A 19,813-nucleotide genomic window follows, 5' to 3' on the forward strand; every position below is an offset into this window, starting at 1 on the left:
TTGCGGGCTTGATCCCCAGTGGAGGGCGTGCAGGAGGCAGCCGATCAATGACTCTCTCATCACTGATGTTTCTCTCTCTCTCTCCCTCTCCCTTCCTCTCTCTGAAATCAATAAAGATATATTTAAATCAATAAGTAAATAAAATGAAATATGTCAAAAGGAAAGACCCTTTCTCACTTCCAAGAACTCACTCCAAGAGAAGAAAAGTCAAGTGGAGATGAATGCTTCTGTTTGCAAAGGTACCTACCAGCCACCTCATCTGAGCAGGTGGGAACACAGCCTTATGCAAATGACGGGGCACTAGGGATGAGGGGAGTTACCTGGCAGCTTCAGGTACGAGGGAAATCGAGAACTGGATTGAGTCAAGAGCTCAGTAGAGACCTAAAGAGGAATTCAGAGACTGGAAGTGAGGCCAAGTTGGTAAGTCTCATGGAGTAGGTATTTAGTAGGTGGCACATTACACAATCTCTTACCCATATCCCCATTTTCCACTGTTACTTTGGGGAGTACTGTCTGCATGCCTCTCTCTATCAGTTACTCATGAAGGTTTTGTTGACTACCATCTCCCTAGCCACAGCAGCAGCCTGTTAGACAAATAAACACTGATATCTTCCCATTTCAAGGCCTTTCCATGGGACTAGGGTTTATCTATGAGTTCCACTGAGCTGGGTCAGGAAAGATCTAGCCACGCCATTCAGGCTTCACTTTAACCAACTGCTGCTCCCCATTGTCCAGGTCTTGAATTTACTTTCATACTCAAGAAAAGGCCATCTCTTTTGTGACTTTTCAGATGGACAAGACTCATCATATTTGACCTGGATTCACCTCCAGCTCCTGTATTCTTGGTTCAGCCTTTTCCAAGGCCCAAGTCATTAAGTTCTAATTTATTCCTCTGCCTTTGTTCCACCTATTGTCGTCTTTTGAATCCAGGCTTCAAATTGACAAATCCATGTATGCTGCCATTTTTAAAGGTCACAGTTTCCCTTTTTTTCTTCTTCAAAGAATTTCCTATCTTAATTCCTTTTTCTAAGGAGTTGCAGATACCTGAGGCAGGAAAGGGATATAAACATGCATTTGGTATCTGATCAATGCCCTTCCATTTCCACAGCTACTCTAATATTATAATCCTCATCTTACAAAGGAGTAGGTCAAAAATTATATGACTTATCTAAGGTCTCAAGGTGAATCAGCAGCAGTTCTGAAATTTGAACCAAGGTCAATCTCTGACAAAGTCTGCATTCCTTCCAGTCTACCAATGACAGAGGAGGCCACTTCACCCCAGTCCTTCCATAACTGCATCATCTGAAAGGACTGAACTTGAAGAAAGGGCACAACTGCCTTCCCTTGGCAAACCCTGTTTCCATTAGGATTTAATTTAGATTTAATAAAATGCTTAATGAATCTTAATTAAACCCAAATTGAAATTAAAAGTGGTTTAACAAGGTTTAATAGTGATGTGAGAGAACACACAATTCCACTTCAATAAATATTTTCCTAATAACAAATAACCATTTCATTAGTGAGGAGAAATGTTGCCATTAAGTCTAAATTAAATTAAATTATCCATAATTTACTGGCATAGTTAACAGTATATGTTAATGACAAAATATGTAACACTTTTTCTTCCCCCTTGCTTGTTATGAATGACACCAGTCAAGAGAATTTAAAAAGATGAGGAGCTGACTGGAACAGGGACGTGGTCTGAAGCCAATGGAACTGTCTCTGAGATTCTGTCTTGTCTAATAACAGAGACACTGAGGCCAGGGGAGGGGAAGGCATGGGGCCTTCTCCCAATTCCATTTGGATTTCCACCAATGTCACAACCCATAAAATGGGGTACTTATAGATGTAGGTGGAGATACTGTAAACCTAGGGGATCTCTGGCTCAAGAAAAAGGTGGGGAGAAAATTCAGACTCCTATATAAAATGGCTGATAACAAGTGTAATAAAGAAAGATTGGGGCTGCTCAATATGAGAGAGGAAGAGAGGACCAAAGATGCTTGCCTGGTCTGCGCGTGTGTGTGTTTCTATTTTCTATGTTTTATTTCTTCAGATTTCTTTGTAGCATAAGTATGAAAGAGATTGGTTGGAGCTTGTTCTAGAGCAATATATATGGAGATTTCTGGAACAGGGGGTCAAGTTCTACAGCTAGAGACAGATTTCCAGCAAAGAAGATGAGGTGTTAGGGAAAGGGCAATGGGTTTCAGAATGGGGCTCTTGTGTGTGGGTGGGGTGGGGAAGTAAGGGAGTGACGTGGTAACTATCCTATAATATCCTGTAGGTTGCCAGTGGAAGGAGGGGAATGAATTATGAGCCAAAAGACTTGACAATGACACCTCATGTGTTAATAAGCATGAGGTGTGGCAAGGAAGAGTTGCAGGCTGTCCTGTAGAAATGTAATGAGAACCACTGTGTGATTTAACAGTTTTTCTGGTAGGTCCATTTAAAAAGTAAAGAGAAACAGGTGGAATTAACTTAAATAATATATTTTAAGTAATACAATATATCCAATATATTATTTTAATGATAATATAAAGATATTAACAATAATTAGTAATTAGATATTAAAATTAAATTGTAAGTAATTTTTAAAGATATTAGTAATCAATATAAAGATACCAATGCAATACTTTGTATTTTTTTTCATATTAAATTCTTGAAATTTGGTGTGTCTTTTACTTTTATAGCACTTCTTAGTTTGGACTGGCCACATTTCAAGTGTTCAAAAGCCACATGTGGCCACCTTGTTGGACAACATGGATATAGTGACTTCTAAAGTACAACATAAAATTTGGAGACATGGGGCAAACGCTCAGATTTGTAAATGAGTATAGAGCCAGAAATCATTGCTTGTTGCAGTTATCGAATATTGTGGGGAAATCTGAGTTAACTGGCGTTACTGACACACAAGTTCATGGTGGATGTGAAACAGTTCAAGTGACCAAAAAAAATAAAAAAGCTAGTGAAGAGTCATCTCACCACCGTGGATTCTACTGGAAAGGCTAGGGGTGCTGTAACACTTGAAAAATAATAAAATCAACATTTTAGAGAAAATAAATACTGGAAGTAGCATCATAATTAGAATTTCCTCTCTTCTCCTGGAGCCAATAACTGCCATTGGCGTTTGATGACTAAGCTGGAACAATTTGGTTCCTCGGCGTTTATAAGCAGTTTTGAGGGCGGGCTCCCAATCTGCCTTAGTTATTGGTGAATCTCCAGTGCTTAGGAAAGTGCCGATGCCTTAGTGGATGCCCATCCCACCCCCAAGTATTGTGGAATAAAATGAAAAAGAGGAGAGTAGGCTGGAAAAGCACATACAATCTTCCTGAGAGCTGACTGTAGAGGGGTAAAGCCAGAAAGGAAAATCTGTGTGGGAGGAGGGTCAGTGCCACCTCTCTTCATATTGTTGCACCTTAAATGTGTATTATTTTGGTAGAACATAAATTTAGTATTTTTTAAACATTATTTTCACTATACATTCAAATCTGAGGTATTTATCAGTTAAACAACACCATGACTGAGCTCTTCGGAAAAGGAAAACAAATTAATCTGAAAAGGCATTTTTGTAAAATATCAATTTGTAGAAGTACTAGGTATTTTCTCTATACACATAGCATGTCTTTTATTGGGAGAAAGAGGACTGGAGGCGCTCCTGTCTGGGCTTTGTTATCTATTAATAGTTTTTCTGTTGGAGAGAAGTGAGGATATAGAGTTTTAATATTAAACAAATGCTAATAAGTATTTCAGCTGTCTGGGTATTGTGAGCTGAAGACATCTGTATTTTTAATTAGCCCTTTCATAAATACGATTATGAAATGTCATGTGACCACCCTTGAAGCCAACACCTGGGACTTTGAAAGGACGGCCATTCAGTATCCCAGGGCTTGGACAGTGCACACAGGGAAGTCCTGGCAATCGCATTAAGGGTGTTATCAAGAGGACTCCAGACCCAAATGATTTTCCTGTCTGTAAATTAAATAATGATATGAAAACAGAATCCACAGGTCTAACAGGAAAGCACAAATATAACAGCGAGGATTTCCTGTCACGGGGACATTTCAAATCCTGGTTATCAAAAAGCCTGCTGAAGGGATCCTGATGAAGTCCTGGGCCTCAGAGAATGAGTCCAAGGCTCCTGGAGTTTCTCCTGGAGTTTCTACTGGTTTTACCGGGATGGAGATGCGAGGACGCAAGGAGTCCCAAACTAATCCTGAAGACAGGGCAGAGGGGCCTCAACCTGATTCTATTGAAGACCCTTTTGGAGTCTCTGGCTTCTAATTTCTCCTAGAGAAAGCATTATACCCAGTGGTTCATTCATGTAATTAAGTAGTTCTTGGTTTTTACCCTAGGCGCCAGTCATGAGAAATTATACATTTTAGCGGCTTTTCCATTTTTTATTTTACTATTGACAGTATTACAGATGTCCCCCAGTTTTTTCCCTTTACCCCCTCTTCCCAGCCTCTCCCCCCCCCCCCCAGGCCTTCAGCACACTGTAAGTCCTTTGGTTAACCTCTCCCTGTCCCGCTCAGACCCATCCCTGAGATCTGTCTGTCTGCTCCATGCCTCCATGCCTCTGGGCCTATTTTGTTCGTCACTTTGTTTTGTTCATTAGAGCCCACTTATAAGTGAGATCATGTGATATTTGTCTTTCTCTGACTGGTTTGTTTCAATACATTTTAGTTTGGGGCATCTGAAGGGCAATGACTATAAAATTACAAGTCCTCCCACTCACTGGCGTCTGCATTGCCTCTCAGCCCTCTTCTCTTTGGTCCCAGCTGCCATCGCAAGCACATAGCCTAGTGACTGCACAAGCAGCTTTCTGCAAGTCATGCCAACCCGACGGGGAAGAGAGAAGCCTGGCCTAGAAACAGCCTTTGCTGGTTTCAAACCCCTCAGGTTCACTGTGACTTTGGTGACAACGGCTTAATGCTGATTGCCTTCAATGTATTATTTTTCTTAAATTAGGGTTTTCATTTTTACTTGCCAACCCTTGTCTCTTATATTTTTTATTAATGGTGATTACAGAGAAAAGTGTATGCAAACTGACATCAGGTGAAGGTGCCTCTTGTCACCTCCCCACGCCAGGCTGTGTAATTTGTTGTCGATGCCATTACGTTTCCCCGAGTAGTATGGGGACATGTTGCTACAGGTGATCAAACCTAACCAAGGGTGGTGAGTAACACCTACTCCCCGTATGAACCGTGGCATGTGTTTAGAATCCAAGTTGGAAAGCACAAGGGGAAATACGCTTTTGAGAACAGTTGTGTTTATTCTCAACGTAAAAAAAAAGTTGGATATATGGTGGCTTAAGTGCACAATTACAAAAATTGCACAAAGATAGAGCCCAAACTTACATTGCAGATTCCCGTTATTATCTGCCAAGTACAGCACATTTTGGAAACATTGAAAGAGATCTTTGGTGGCTTTCAAACAATCCCTTACTCAAAAAACTGGCAGTGCACCTAAGAAAATAAGTGCCAGCGATCCTCAGAGCCTTCAAAACGTTCCCAAGTTTAGAGGGATGCTGATGGAGACATGGGAAAGGGGTTAGAAGGTCAAGGAGCATCTCTTGGAGGTCTGTGCCCAGTCTGCGATGACTTTACAGCTTCGTGGCTTCACCTCCCCCATGAAAAGTGGTTCGTTCTCCCCGAGGAAGGACAGCAGAGTAGCACCTGAGGAGTAGCACCTACTCGCTGGAGCCAGACCCCACCAAAAGCGAGAGATCCTGTCAAGGTTCTGCTTTATCAACTTCCAGCAAAGGAGGCAATCAACACCCTTTTCTCACAGAGACACAAAATGCAAGGTTCTCTGGTAGAATCAGGGCTGTAGGATACAGCTTGTATTGAAAGTCAAAATAAGACTTTTTCATCTTTGCTCCAAATTTAAATGTCACCTTAGCCAATCAGCCCCCAAGGGGCAACCCCTGTGTTATTATGTAGAAGAATTGAGGGAAGGAAGAGAGACAGGAGATCAGTGCACTTGCCATGGCTTTGCTTACTCCCCGGGAGCCAGAATGTGAAAACAATAAATAAATGAAAGTCATGAATGCGGCTACACATGCATAAGGTCTTTGATAGAGATTAAAATTATTTGTACAAAGCCTATAGAAAATCATCCCCCAAACTGATAAGGACATGGCTGGTTCCACAATTATGAATTTTTAATAAGAATCATTTCCAAAAATTACAAGGAAAGAGAAAATGTGAAAGCTGTTTAAGAAGAGGAGGGAGAAGGGAGACCAATCTAGGACAGATCTAGAATGAGTTTAGTTTTGGATTAAATCTGCTATAAAATAATACAGTCTTTTAAGAAGAATATTTCATATTACAATAATAGTCTTCTTTCACGTTGAATTTCTCTCATTCCTTCTCTCTTTGAAATGCATTAAGAAAGTTAGATAAAGGATACATTTAATACCTGCATATAGAGGGCTCTGGGCAGAAAACTGCAGGATGCTGGCCACAGTTTCAGAATCCTGGGCTGTCTAGAAAACTGAGCAAGTGTTTAATTCCAGCATTTTAGGTTTTGACTCTGTTCAGTACATAGCCCTCATTTATTGTGGGTGCTCAGAGACTATATTTTGGCTTGACCAGAAAGAGAACTACTATTGATTAGCAATGTCTGCGATGGGCCTAGAAATCGTCAGTGATAGCATGCATGCTGTATGTCACACGCCTCTGATTTAGTCCAAACCTGCCATGGTGCAGATGTGGAAACCAAGGCACAATGGTGGCTAGACAACTTGCCCCAACCCACGTAAGAGAAAAACCATGACAAGAGCCCAGTCTCCTACTTACATAGCAACAGGTTCAAAAGTGGATCTCACATCCTGATTCTCAGCCCTACGCCTTTGCCATTCTTCCCCACCTATCTTTCCTTTTCAAAAATTTTCAACTAAATTTGCTGTTGCTTTTTTTCTAATAAAAACACATGCTGATTTTATAATGGGAATCAACCAAAAAAAAATTCAAACAAACTTTGGTGTAAAGCAAAGAACATCTGTAGGTGCTTATCTTAAAATGAAAATAAAACATAAAAAACACACACACCTGAAAGTTATGTCCCACTCTGAACAGCTCCCATTTTGAAAATGGAGAGTGGGGGCAGATAGAGAACAAAAGTGGTCTCGATAGCCTGCAATAGACAGTATGGATCTGGCAGGGCCACGAGCGTGTCGATGTTATATATGGCAGCGAGCACAGCAGATAGTATTGCTCAATAGTAATAAATAATAATTACGTACAGGGATTGTCTCGCTGATGCCCCATTCTCCTGCCTCCACTAATAATCGGAACCTGATTCTTCCAGAGACCTCCCCTCACTCTTGCTCCAACAAGGCCGTAATTCGCTCCAGGCCCACGGGCGGTGCACGCATCTCTCCCAAGTGTGTCTTCCACACGGGCACATAAATGACCCTAAGTGTAATGAAAGGTCACGATGGCATCCCGGCCTCGGGTCCCCTTCATCCCTGGCAACCTGAAGCCAGGTGCCTGGCAGTCCCAGGGACAGGCTTCCATGGCTGTCATTCCCGTTTTACATGTCACCAGGAAAAATAGATCCTCAACAGACTTCATTCACAGACTGCGTAGAGGCTTAAGTCGCCATCCTGGCTTCGAGTGCTCACTGAAGGACAGCAGTTCCAAATTCTCTCAGAATGTTTAATTAATCATGAGAGCCACAGAACCACGCGAGGACGTCTGGGTTTCAAGCTGTCGTGGGGGCCGGCGCTCGGGCGGTTACACCCGGGGCCTTGCCCCGCGAGGCGAAGGCTGCTTGAGCTCTGCCGCACCATCGCAAACGCAGCCTTTCTGTGGGGACAAAGAAGTCATCGTGTCCGTGGCCTGGCTTTGCACCTTGACCAGTTTTGCTGGATTTATGAATTACAAGCCATTTCTTTCTCCTCACCTGGAAATTAGGGTAGTAATAGCTAGTTCATAAGGTTGGTAGGGATAACATAAGAATAAAAACCTTAAAAGAAATTATAACTATATCTCATGCAAAAATGCTGAATCATTTTTTATTATTTTGATCATATGTAAGCTGCATTAATATTCGTATGATTGACAATCATTGAAAATGAGGTATTAGCGTGACGTTGCAAAACGTACTATAGTCTTCCAAAATGCAAACTTGGAAATGGCACTTTCACTTCGTCCCTGCTTCCTAGACCGTACAAACACCTGAAGCAATGAAAAGCTAAAATCCAGAGGCATGCTTAGTAAATGGAGACGTGGCCTTTGCCAGTCTGAAAACGCCTGCCCTGCGGGAATATCCGCTGTCACAGGAGGACAGTCACCTAACCTAACTTCAAAATCCTCACTCAGCTCCGAAGAAAGAGCCTCCGTTGCCCTGTGAGGCCAGCTGTGGAGCATTTTGCAGCTCACCCAGGGTGCGAGGGGAGTGGGCAGGAGAGGGAGGGGGCAGGAGACAGAGACCCGGCGGGTCAATAGGACCACGTTAGGGTGGTGGGCGCAGCCGCTGAGGAGCAGGGCTGGGTGGCAGGCTGGCTCCATCCCTGCCAGGAAAGGCGCATTGCAGGAACAAAGGGCTTCGCTTTTCCTGTCGGACCCAACACCGGGTCACAGCTGCCACTGCTGGATGGTCTTCTGCGAGCCAAACTACCTGCCGGCCACTCTCTGGTTTGCCCTGCGCCAGCCCTTCCGTAGAAGAAGGTAGCAGGTGGGACAGGGAACATGGGAGTCAGGGAAGCACTGACATCAGACAGACAGCAGAGGGAGAGGCCGGCGCCCCAGCCTGCTAGGCCAGAGAGCTGTAACCGAGGGCAGGATTAGTGGGTGTCCAAGGACAGGAAAGAGCCCCGCCTTAGCCGACAGCTGCAGACTCCTCCCTCGTTCAACCTTTGACAGAGCTGCTTTTTTCAAAGTGGAAAAATTCACTGGTTTGCTCTTCAGTCTTTGTTCCTTTCCCAAGTCCCTCTGTGGAGTGTGAGCCAGAAAGGAAAACCAGCTCCCTCCGGCCTGGGGAAAGGAGAAAGGGCAAAGCCAGTGCCTGGAAGCCCACATGCTGGAGGAAGTGCCAGATGGGCAGCAAAGTGACAACTGTTTAGGATAAACTGGGCCAAATCAACAGCTAACAGTTCTGGATCACTTACTGTGACCCAGGCACAGGGGTCCGGTACTGTCTCAATCAGCACGGTTTTATAAATGAATAAAGGAAGCCTACAGGGTGATGTGATTTTGTTGAGGTCCCATTAATTCCTAAGTGGCAGAGCTGGATCTCAAAACTGATTAAGTCTGTCCGACGTCATAGTTTGTGCCCCAAACCATCACCTCACACCAGTTATAGCAGGTTTGGGCACTTGGCAAATACCACGGTTACACTCAATGTGTTTGCAATGAATCCTTCTTCCTGTATTTGTCAGGGTTCTCCAGAGAAACAGAACCAATAGGAAATGATAGATTAGATAGACAGATGATAGATATAGATAAACAGATGATAGATAGATGATTGATAGATAGATGACAGATAGATGACAGATGATGATAGATAGATAGATAGATAGATAGATAGATAGATAGATGATAGATACATAGATAGATGATAGATAGAGGATAGATAGATGATGATAGATAGATAGATAGATAGATAGATAGATAGATAGATAGACAGACAGACAGACAGACAGACAGACAGACAGACAGATAGATAGATAGATAGATAGATAGATAGATAGATAGATAGATAGATGATAGATAGATAGATATTCATTATGAAGGATTGGCTCCCATGATTATGGAGGCTGAGAACCCTGATGATCTGCTGTCTGCAGGCTGGAAGCCCAGTGGTGAGAGTCTTGGTCTGAGTCCTAGGCAGAAGAAGATGGATTTCCTAGGTGAAACAGGGAGTAAATTCACCTTTGCTCTGACCTTTTATTCTACTCAGTCTCATCAAGGGATCGGATGATGTCTGCCTGCCTTGGTAAGAGCAACCCTTTTTACTCAGTTTACCAATTCAAATGCTAATCTCTTACAGAAACACCCTGAGACACATCCACAAATAATATTTTACCAGCTATCTGACCATCCCTAAGCCCAGTCAAAGTGACACACTGAATAAAACCATCACACTTTCCAAGGGCTTTACTTGAGTTAACCCTGCAGCTGTAACTCTGGAGATTGTAACACAGGTTTCTGGAAAAGATGTCATTGATCCAGAGGTAAATGACCACACCAGTGACACCCATGCCCTGGAGCAGTAAACATAAGAATGTTAATATTGTGAAGTATTAATGAAGCACTTCCTATTCGCTAATACTTTACACCAAGTTTCACACTTGATCTTCACAATACTTCTGAGGAAGGTACTATTACACAGATAAAGAAACAGCTTAGTCATGTTTAGCTGCAGAAAACCTTTCAGCTGGTGAGTATGGTGGCTAAGATTTAAATGCTAAGGCAGCCTGGCTTCAGAGCCAACGCCCTTAGCCAGTATGTCTTACTGCCTATGTTTGGTCCGTGCATTTCTCCTCTTGGTCATGGATGTGCCTTAGCAGGTACCTGTTGTAAGAAAGAAACAACTGGATTATCTGAAGAGTAAGAGTCCAGGAAGTCTCCACTCCATGAGGAATTCTGTAGTGTCACTTTGCCCATTGGAATGGAAGCCCAGCCTTTCAACACTTTTCCTTTAGAGAACTATTGGAGCAGACATGTTCCGAGAACTCACTGCATGGTGGAAATGATGGTCAGGGCTAAGGAGAGGTGAACTGGAAAGGCGTGGGGTCTGCCTTCAGAGACCTCAGGGTCTAGTGGAAGGTGCAGACGTATTAAGAAATACTTGTAATACAGGTATAACAATAGAGGCGTACACAGTGTGCTGTAGGAATGCACAGATGTCTATCAACTGACTCTATTCATGGGAGTGACGGGAACCTTCATGGAGGAAGTGATGAGATTCATAGCTTTTGATATCTGAGTTGGAAGATCAGGAGAAAGGCATTCTTGGAAGAACAAAGTGTATATAGGATTTTGAAATGCAAAGAGGCTTCTAGCTTCTGTTTAAGATGTCAAGAAATGAAGAGAGAATTATTCCTACTCTACAAACTAGAAAAAGCTGGATACTCTACAGAATCAGATTTTTTCTTGAATCCATCAAAGATCTGGGGTCACAGAGAAATCCACTAGTCTGAAATTTCAGTAAAGAAGGTACCTCCAAGGAAAGACAAAACGCATGCAGCACTTTGCCTAGGGCAGAGCATGGGAGGGAAACAGGGATGCCAATCAGGGGATAAGAGCTAAACTTTTGATAAATTGTTCACTGCTGGGTGAGAACTGGCAGGAGAGTGTAGAAACCCGTTGACACAAGCAGTGCGCACAGAGGCAGTTTACGTCCACCAGTAGGGTCTTCTCCAGAGGCCTCACTGGGTGTTGAAATGAATGAGGGCAGGCAGGAGCCTGGAGAGAGCATCCTTCAGGTGGCAGGGCTGGGAAGAAGGAGCCACTGTTCTGAGAAAGAAAACAAAAGATGGTCACCTTCCCCTCTGTTTGCCTTCACATCGTCTTCCCTCTGTATATGTCTGTGGCCAGATTTTCTCTTCTTAAAGGGACACTGGTTACACTGAATTAAGGCCACCCCTAATGACCTCATTTTAACTTAATTACCTCTCTTAAAATCATATCTCAAACTAAGATCACACTCGGAGGTACTGGGGGTTAGGACTTCAACATATGAATTTTGGGGAGGGCATAATTCAGCCCCAAGCATACCCCATGAATCAAAAGATTTAAGTCATTGGGGGAATGACAAAAGATTTTGTTAAGATGATGACAAGTCACAAACTAGGAGATAATACTTGTAAAAACACTTATCAAATCAAAATTACTGTATCTAGAATATAGAAAGAGCTCTCAAATTTAACGAGAGGATAACAAACAACCTAACTTCTAAAATCGGCAAAAGATTTGAACAGGTATTTTACAAAAGATAATATTCAAATGGCATATAAGGACTTACAGTGATGTTCAGTATTATTAGTTATTAGGAAAATGCAAATTAAAACCACAATGAGATACCACTGCGTGCCTATTAGAATGGACGGGGGGCTCGATACACCCCCAAATTCTAGTTACACTGTTACTACAACTTAAATGTTGGTGATAAGACTTCAAAGTGGTAGACTCACTTTGGAAAACAGTTGGACATTTTCTTGTAAAATTAAACAATATGATTACCTTACAATTTAGAAATTTCTATCCTAACTACACAAGTAAATGAAAGCATAAGTTTGCACACAAAAATTATGTAAATTGTTTACAGTGGCTTCATTCATAATCACCCCGAACTTCAAACAATCCGAATCTCCTTCAGTGACAAATGAATGAGCGAACTAAAGAACATATACAAAGTGCGATAGTTCTCGGCAGTAAAATGAATCAACTTCTGATACGTGCAACACTGCGAACAAACCTCGAATGCATTGTATTGAATAATGGAAGCCAGATTCAAAATATGCAGAATGTCTGGAAATTTCACAACTAAATGGAAAGGAAACAGATTCACAGTTGCCATGGGCAGGGGGTGAAGGGTAAAGGGAAAAATGGCCACGGAGGGCGTGAGGGAGCCTTTTCACCGAGCCTCGCGTGATGAAATCGTCCTGCGTCTTGGTCATGGTGGTGGTGGTGTCACTGTTTGCACTCTAAGAGGTTACTTTTACTGTGCGTATTTATATTTCAATTAAAAAGTACTCTAAAAAGTCAAATGCAAAGATAAAGGTGTGTAATTACGGTGTTGGAGGAGAGCTGGACATTCAGAGTGGCGGGGACTTGCGCTGTGTGGGTTGTGAAGGCAGGAAAAGCGGGCAGAATGCCGGCTGAGAACGGCCTTCCATGAGCCTGTCTCTAATCCCCGACAAGGGCCTTGCTCAGACCTCAAACTCTGAAATGAAAAGGAGTAACTGGTATGCGTGTTGGGAGCGTGGTTTCATAATGGATTTCATCATAAGGAAAATTAAATATATGAAATTCCACAAATTTCTAACTTACCAGAACAACAACTATAAAACCTGTAGTAGATGGTATGGAAAACAGGAAGTAGGAACATCTTTTTATGTGTATAGTTGTGTATTATACAAAAAACTTTATAACTATATTAATAGTTCATAATTAGTGTTCTCATTTACTGATTTCAAATTTGGATTCCAGTCTTCCTTACAGCTTTTTTATACTTCAAGTCCCCGAAACGGGTCTTTAGTAATTTAGCTCTTGGTGAGTTGATGATGTGTGTTTTTATTATGAATGAGGTTATTATATTGGAAGATCTGATTGATCAAGCCTTTTTATTGCTATAGTATTGATCATCCACTTCCCCATATCATCTGTAAGAGATTCTATTATGTGCATATTGACACTTCATGTTCAATGTCAAATTTTCTAACATTCCCTTCATTTTTGTGTGATTATTAATCTCTGTGTTCTTGATTTATTTCTTGGGTTTTAGCTTCTGCTTAGCTAATTCAATTTTCCACACTGTCAATTCTACTTGTTAATGCTTTCAGTGATTATTTTAATTGTTTCATACAATATGAATTCTCTTCTATTTTCCCTCCATCTCTGTCTCTTCTTGCTTAATAGAAGTGATATCTCAATTTCTATCCTAGGGAATGAGTGATAGCACACTTTATAATGCAAAATGTCATAGATTGGATTTAAATTTTATTTCAAGCTGTAGTTTCTTCTGAGCTCCTCATAATTTGGAGCCCAAAGGATCTATGTTCCAAAATTAGTTCCTCTTCTTACTAGCTATGAAGATTTGGAGAAAGTAAACTCTTTGCACTTTAATTCTGTTGCAGTAGAGGCCCAGCCCCCATAGTCCCTCAGCCCACTAGAGTTCCCAGGTTCACATGGAAAGTGCTTACATTGCGCATCTTCTGTGTTGGAGCTTGCTCAGCCATTCTCAGGCTCAATGCAGAAGTGTGTGGTGGGTGGGAGAATTAACAACCCAGAGCAACCCTCAACTCATGGCAGATGGGAGGCGGTCATCAGTCACCTGGTGGAAAAATTGGGATATATTCTGTGCAGTTTTTCAGAAATCTTCAATAATACATTATTTATTGACTTTCCTACCTTCCCTGTCTTGCTTTCTCCATGTCCACAGGTGTGCATTCTAGAATTATCTTCCAAGTAAACTATCTGCATCCAAGAATTTGTCACAGGTTCTTGGGGCAACCTAAACTAAGACTTGCACCTGCCTCCTACCTTGACCTTTGGGGCTTCTCTGATTGGCTGCAGAGAAAGAATTTTTCCCCCTGGCCCTGTTCAGCTTTCCCATGGAACTCCAGGTGCCACTCTCTGTTGTGTGGTATTCCAATGGTCCATTCCAAAGTACTTAATAATTCTCTATGAGACTGGAAGGTGAGGTCCCCAAATCTCTATGTCTAAGAATCAAGCTGTGCCCAGCTCATCCAATGACAGTAAGGAGTGGGTGGTAATAACATGCTGATAATCAGATAATACAACAACCTCTTTTTACTTGAGACACTTTTTCCTCTCTTATTCTCCCATTAAACAAGCTTCTACAAATCTGTTTTTCATCCTATGTAGGTGATGCCCTCTTCCTTTGGAAAGGAGAAACAGAATACCTACATATTGGGCCATTCCAAAGACAACCCCTCATTCTTTCTCCTTAGGAAACATCACCCTTAAAAGCCTGTGTGAGTACGTGCATTGTGCATTGAATGACACAGTTGGAATGAAGGACCTAGGTTAAAGCACCCCACTCTCTCTCCTTGCTTCCGGAATAAGGTGACTGGGTTAAGGAGATACAAGTCAGTGTCTCCAGGACACATCAGCTAAGAGGCTTGTGAAATATCCCATAGAGTCCACTTCATCTGGGGAATCACAAATTCTTCTGGACAGAGTAGTGCTGGGCGTCAGTTCTGACTTGATATATTTTCTTCTGAAAGGAACTTGTTCTCTCCAGAGGCTTAGGAATTTCTAGAAACTCATAGTAGGTAGCTGATGAGGCATTCAACAGCCCCCAGCCAAGGCCTTCTCACTTCTATATTTGAAGGGTTAAGGAGAGTGATGGAACCCTAATCCCAGCTTGATCTTATTTTTTGATAATTTGAAATGTATATCAACATAGGCCATTCCAGACTAAATTTAAACATATCCCATTCATGACAATGGATTCCAGGAATATAAAACAATATTGTCCAAAGATTTATATTAGTTACTAGTAATTGCCCTTGAGTTTATATGGTTTTGCATATGTACTCACTGCAAGAATTGTTTAGTGTGTTTTTTCTCTCTTAAGACATCTCTTTAGCATTAACTCTTATCATGTACCCACTGTGGATCGGCATGATGTTGTGTGCTTTAGGGAACTTTTCTGATTTAATCTTCACAGCAGCTCTGAGGGTTAAATGTTATTTCTCTCACTTTAACAGACGCTAAACAGAGGCTCTGGAGATTGAGCAACATAGTTAGAATTCATATTTAATTCCTCTTGCTCCAAAGTTCATGCTTTATATACTTAACCAGCTTCATTTTTTGTAGTAAGACTTCAGGTCCACTTGAAGGAGTTCATTGCACATTCTCATTTACTGGCAAGGCCCTGACTAAATCCCATATTCCCAACTTCTCACTTAGTCAGCCTTATGCTCAGCTTCTCTTGACCCAGTAGGTAGATGGAGATGAGATAGAAGCTTGATGAGCCATTAGAGTTAGAACCTTGAGAGTAGATGCTCTGGGATTCGTTATATGAACTCTAGACCCTATGGTAACCCCTCCATTCACTGGCTCAGCTTTGGGATGGAGAGACATAAAATGAGATAAAAGAAATAAAATATGTTTTCTCATGTTATTTTCCACTTGCATTTTCTTCTTCCACATTGTAGGTTATTCTGTTGATTGATTTGTAAAAAAAGAAAAAAAATACGCCAAATGTTCTTGGAAATTACATCCCCTGGGCGAGATCTGGAGAGGCTGTGTAGGAAACAGCCCTATGTGACTGATGCCAATAGCAATTCCCTCTTTCATTTTCTAAAAGATGAATTCTCAGAGGTCTCAACCAAGGTCTGTTTATTCCTAAGGAGACTCCCAAATGACATTGGCAAGTACCCATCACATATTATCTGACTCTTTTTCCTAAGGAGCGAGGGTATCAGTCGTTTTTATCCTAGAGACTGTGACTTCAGAACTTTGGTAAACTCTAAAAATAATCACCATTTTTTTTATGTGTTTCAGTGCTTGTATATATTTTTCTGGATATTAGGTCCAAATGTGCCTTTACTTTCTTAAGGAAGTCTATGGAAGAAGCTGCTAAGCATTCAACAAATCGATTTCTCTTTCTCCTTAGGCACACAGGTAGATTATATTCCCAGCCTTCCTTACAGTTAGGTTCAACCATGAAATTGGGTTCTAGTCAATGGAACTTGGGCAAGTGATACATACCTCTTTCAGCCTAGCCTGTAACACTTCCGTGAATTCTTCCATTCTCCCTTTTCTCTCAGTCCATGTGCAGGGTTCCCTTGAAAACCCTCACTTAAAAATCACAAAACTCATGGCAAGCTGAGTGCTGAGTAACTGGCTGCAGATCCCCTCACCAATTGAACTTGATGGGGATAGGAAATGCACATGTATCGTGATAACCCACTGAGTGCTTATCAGTTACAGTGGCTGACATTACTGTACCTATAGAGTCAAAGACCCAAAAGAGGTAAGAGTGAAAACTAGTTTTCTTTACCCTTCAGAGCTCAGGATGCCATACAGCCATGGCCAGGTTCACCAAAAAGCTCAATCCCTTCATCTAGGCATTTACCCTGTAAATAACAGGCTATGCTTGGTCAAGGTCTCCTAATTGGTTTGGGAGGAGACTTGATTTCTACTCAAGTCTTCTGATTCTTTCTTGCTATTTTAATTTCTACCTCCCTGTTTTTTCAAAGGAAGGCCAGAAGAACTCCTGGCCATCAGAATAGATGGGCCTATCAGCAGAGAAAGGGAGTTCTGACTCAACAAATAGGGTTATTTTTAAGATTATTAAGGGAGTTGGGGTTCTAGAATGGCATTTCTCAAGATCAACATCAATAAAGTAGGAGTTCAGTCAGTTTGGTTCACTACGGGTCCTATCCACGAGGACCTGACTGAGTGTGGCGACAGTACAGGTCCTCAGTAAGTGTGTGGCTGGACGAAATATCTGGGTGCAGGTGTGGAGTGTGTATATGTTGGGTGAGAATTGGCTCCAACTGGTTGTGTCTGTCTCCTGAAGCTGGAAGGATGTTGGCATCCATCCTTAAAGCACAAAGGAACACCGCCTTCTACTCCTTCCCTCCCACGCTGGAGTGCTTACAGTGAATCTCCAAGCCCTGCCTCAGACAGGAGGCTACAGGAAGAACAGGGCATTAATAAGTGCCCATTACCTCCCAGAATGCCAGTCATGAGGTCAAGAGCAGTGGGGGGAGGGAGGAAATAAAATGACACCAAGGAATCAGAGCTAAAGTTGAATAAAATAAATTGGAGGAGTAGAAAAGGGGAAAAATAAAAAGTAATAAAAACAAAGACTTCATTAAGGCTACACTTCCCACAAGCTCCTTCATAGGGTCTAGGGCAACAGGGAGAGGTGGCCACCACAGGAGCAGGGTGACAACAGCCAAGAGGCCTCTTCCCTTGCCAAGCACACCTCCCCCAGCCCACCCCTGACACCTGGAGTTCTAGCGCTCAGGTTGGAGAACAGTGAGTGTCGTCTTGCTGGGACAGCAGGAACGCAGGAAGGAGTGGAAGGAGACAACGCCGGAGTGGGAGGCCGGGGCAGGAGTGCAGAAGGCCTGAGGTGTGAGGGCAAATGATTTCCAATTAGAGCTTCACGAAGGATCAGCTTGTCATAGATCCCAAGCCAACTGCTCTGGGCTCACAGTGTCTCGTCTCAGCATTCGTGGACTCCAGATCTCTATGACCAGAAACTCCTGCACGGACCTCAGGAACACAAAGGGGAGCCCACACCTACACAGCAAGTGTGGCTTGAAGATCAATCCCCCAAAAAAGGAAAGAGCAAAATAGTTTCCTGAGTCCCTGGACTATCTTGTAGTCTGTTGCCTTTCCCCTTGTTTCGGGGGGGTCTGTGGACAACCTTTGGCAATCCCTGACTTGTAAGAGCATCGGCATCCTCACTCTGCGCATGTCTGTGTTTAAATTTCCCCTTTATCGAAGGACACCAGTCATACTGGATTGACACCCACCCTCATGATCTCATATGCACTTGATTACCTCTATAAAAACCCTATCTCTAAATAAAGTCACACTCTTAGGACTTGAATCATTTCACTAATGTGACTCCTTCCGTGAATGAAATAAGTGAATATATGTACAAGCAGATCAAGGAAGTTGCTAGAGAATGATTAATCCAAACCCTGCTTTTAAGTCAGGTGACGACAGAAAACCCTTCTCCACGTGCCCTGCAAAGCACAGGAGAGACGCTCCTGAGCGCTGATGGTCTAACTGGCCTGATGGGCCATAAGGGAGCGCAGATGTAGACATGAGCGCCCCAGCTTACAGCTGCCCTCGAAAACGCCCAGTCTAGAACTGAGACTTTCCTGTCTCACTTGTAACGAACACGAATGTTCAGGGCCTCCAATTAGGGAGTTTCCACTCTGTCAGCAACCTTCTTGCACCTTCCATATCTAATCAGAAGGGGGGCCTGGACATCTCAGCTGGCCTGGTGCAGTGCTAAAGGAAGCGGGCTCCTCGGGGGCCCGGGGCAGGGTGGCGGGAGGAGGGAAGGGGCAAGGAGGGGAAAGAGCCAGTTAGGTCCAACAGCGCGGCTGCTCCTCCCCCGACTCCTGAAGGCTGAGATTTGTGGATAACATAAAAGGTTACAGCCCCTCTTTGGAAGCCACAAATAACCCTGCTTGGGCTGACAGCTCGGCAGCCCTTGGAGCGCCGTTACCCTCTGCCTGGGATCCAGCCGCGTTTCCGAGCAGCTGGCCCGAAGTGTGGTCTCTGCAGAGCGTGTCGAAGGAGCTCTGGGTCGCTGGGGAGCCGTTCCCTCCTGTGACTCAGTGCCAGAGACAGAGCTTGATCTAATGAAATTACATACTTTCTGGAGTGATTAATAAACATGGTCTATTTCTCCATATGGGATGAATATTCTCAAATGAAAGGAATGTGAGTACGTGAGCTGCGCTCATGTATAGTTCTGCCTTTGCCAGGCAATGCCTAAAACTCCATGGTGTTGGCATAGATATTCTAAGGAAAGGGTACTTTAAAAGACAGGTAACTACACACACACACACACACACACACACACACACGTGCTTATAAAACCTGGTGAAATCTAAGTTCTGAACTCATTCATAGTATTATATCATGTTAATCTCCTGATTGTGACAATATTCTAGGTTCTGTGCAATATTACCATTGGGGGAAGCTGGAGGAAGGGTACACAGAAATGCTGCACTATTTTTGAAACCTCTTATGAGTCTTAAACTCCTTTAAAAATGATCTCACAGTGAGAAAAGGCATAAGGATACTATTACTATGACAACCACAACAACAAAAACAGGTAGAATTTTAAATATTCTAACTACACATCAGAATCATTCATGAAAGTCATGGTGCAAAACATTCAGTACAGCATTATAATAATTTCCAAGTCCCATGTTCATTTTGAGAAGTGCTGATGTGGTCTTTTGTTGGATGTGGGTCTTCAGCTAATGATGCCCCTGTCTGAACATGATTTGACGTAAGAAATGGTATGAAACATGTCCACTCCCTCCCCCGTGTAGGTGAGAGTCCTTGTTACTGATGCCCAGCCTTCACTACATCTGGAGGCAGCTGCATGCTGACCTCATGCTACACCTAAG

This window comes from Miniopterus schreibersii, assembly GCF_964146895.1.
Source record: "Miniopterus schreibersii genome assembly, chromosome: 10".
Classification (NCBI taxonomy): Eukaryota; Metazoa; Chordata; class Mammalia; order Chiroptera; family Miniopteridae; genus Miniopterus; species Miniopterus schreibersii.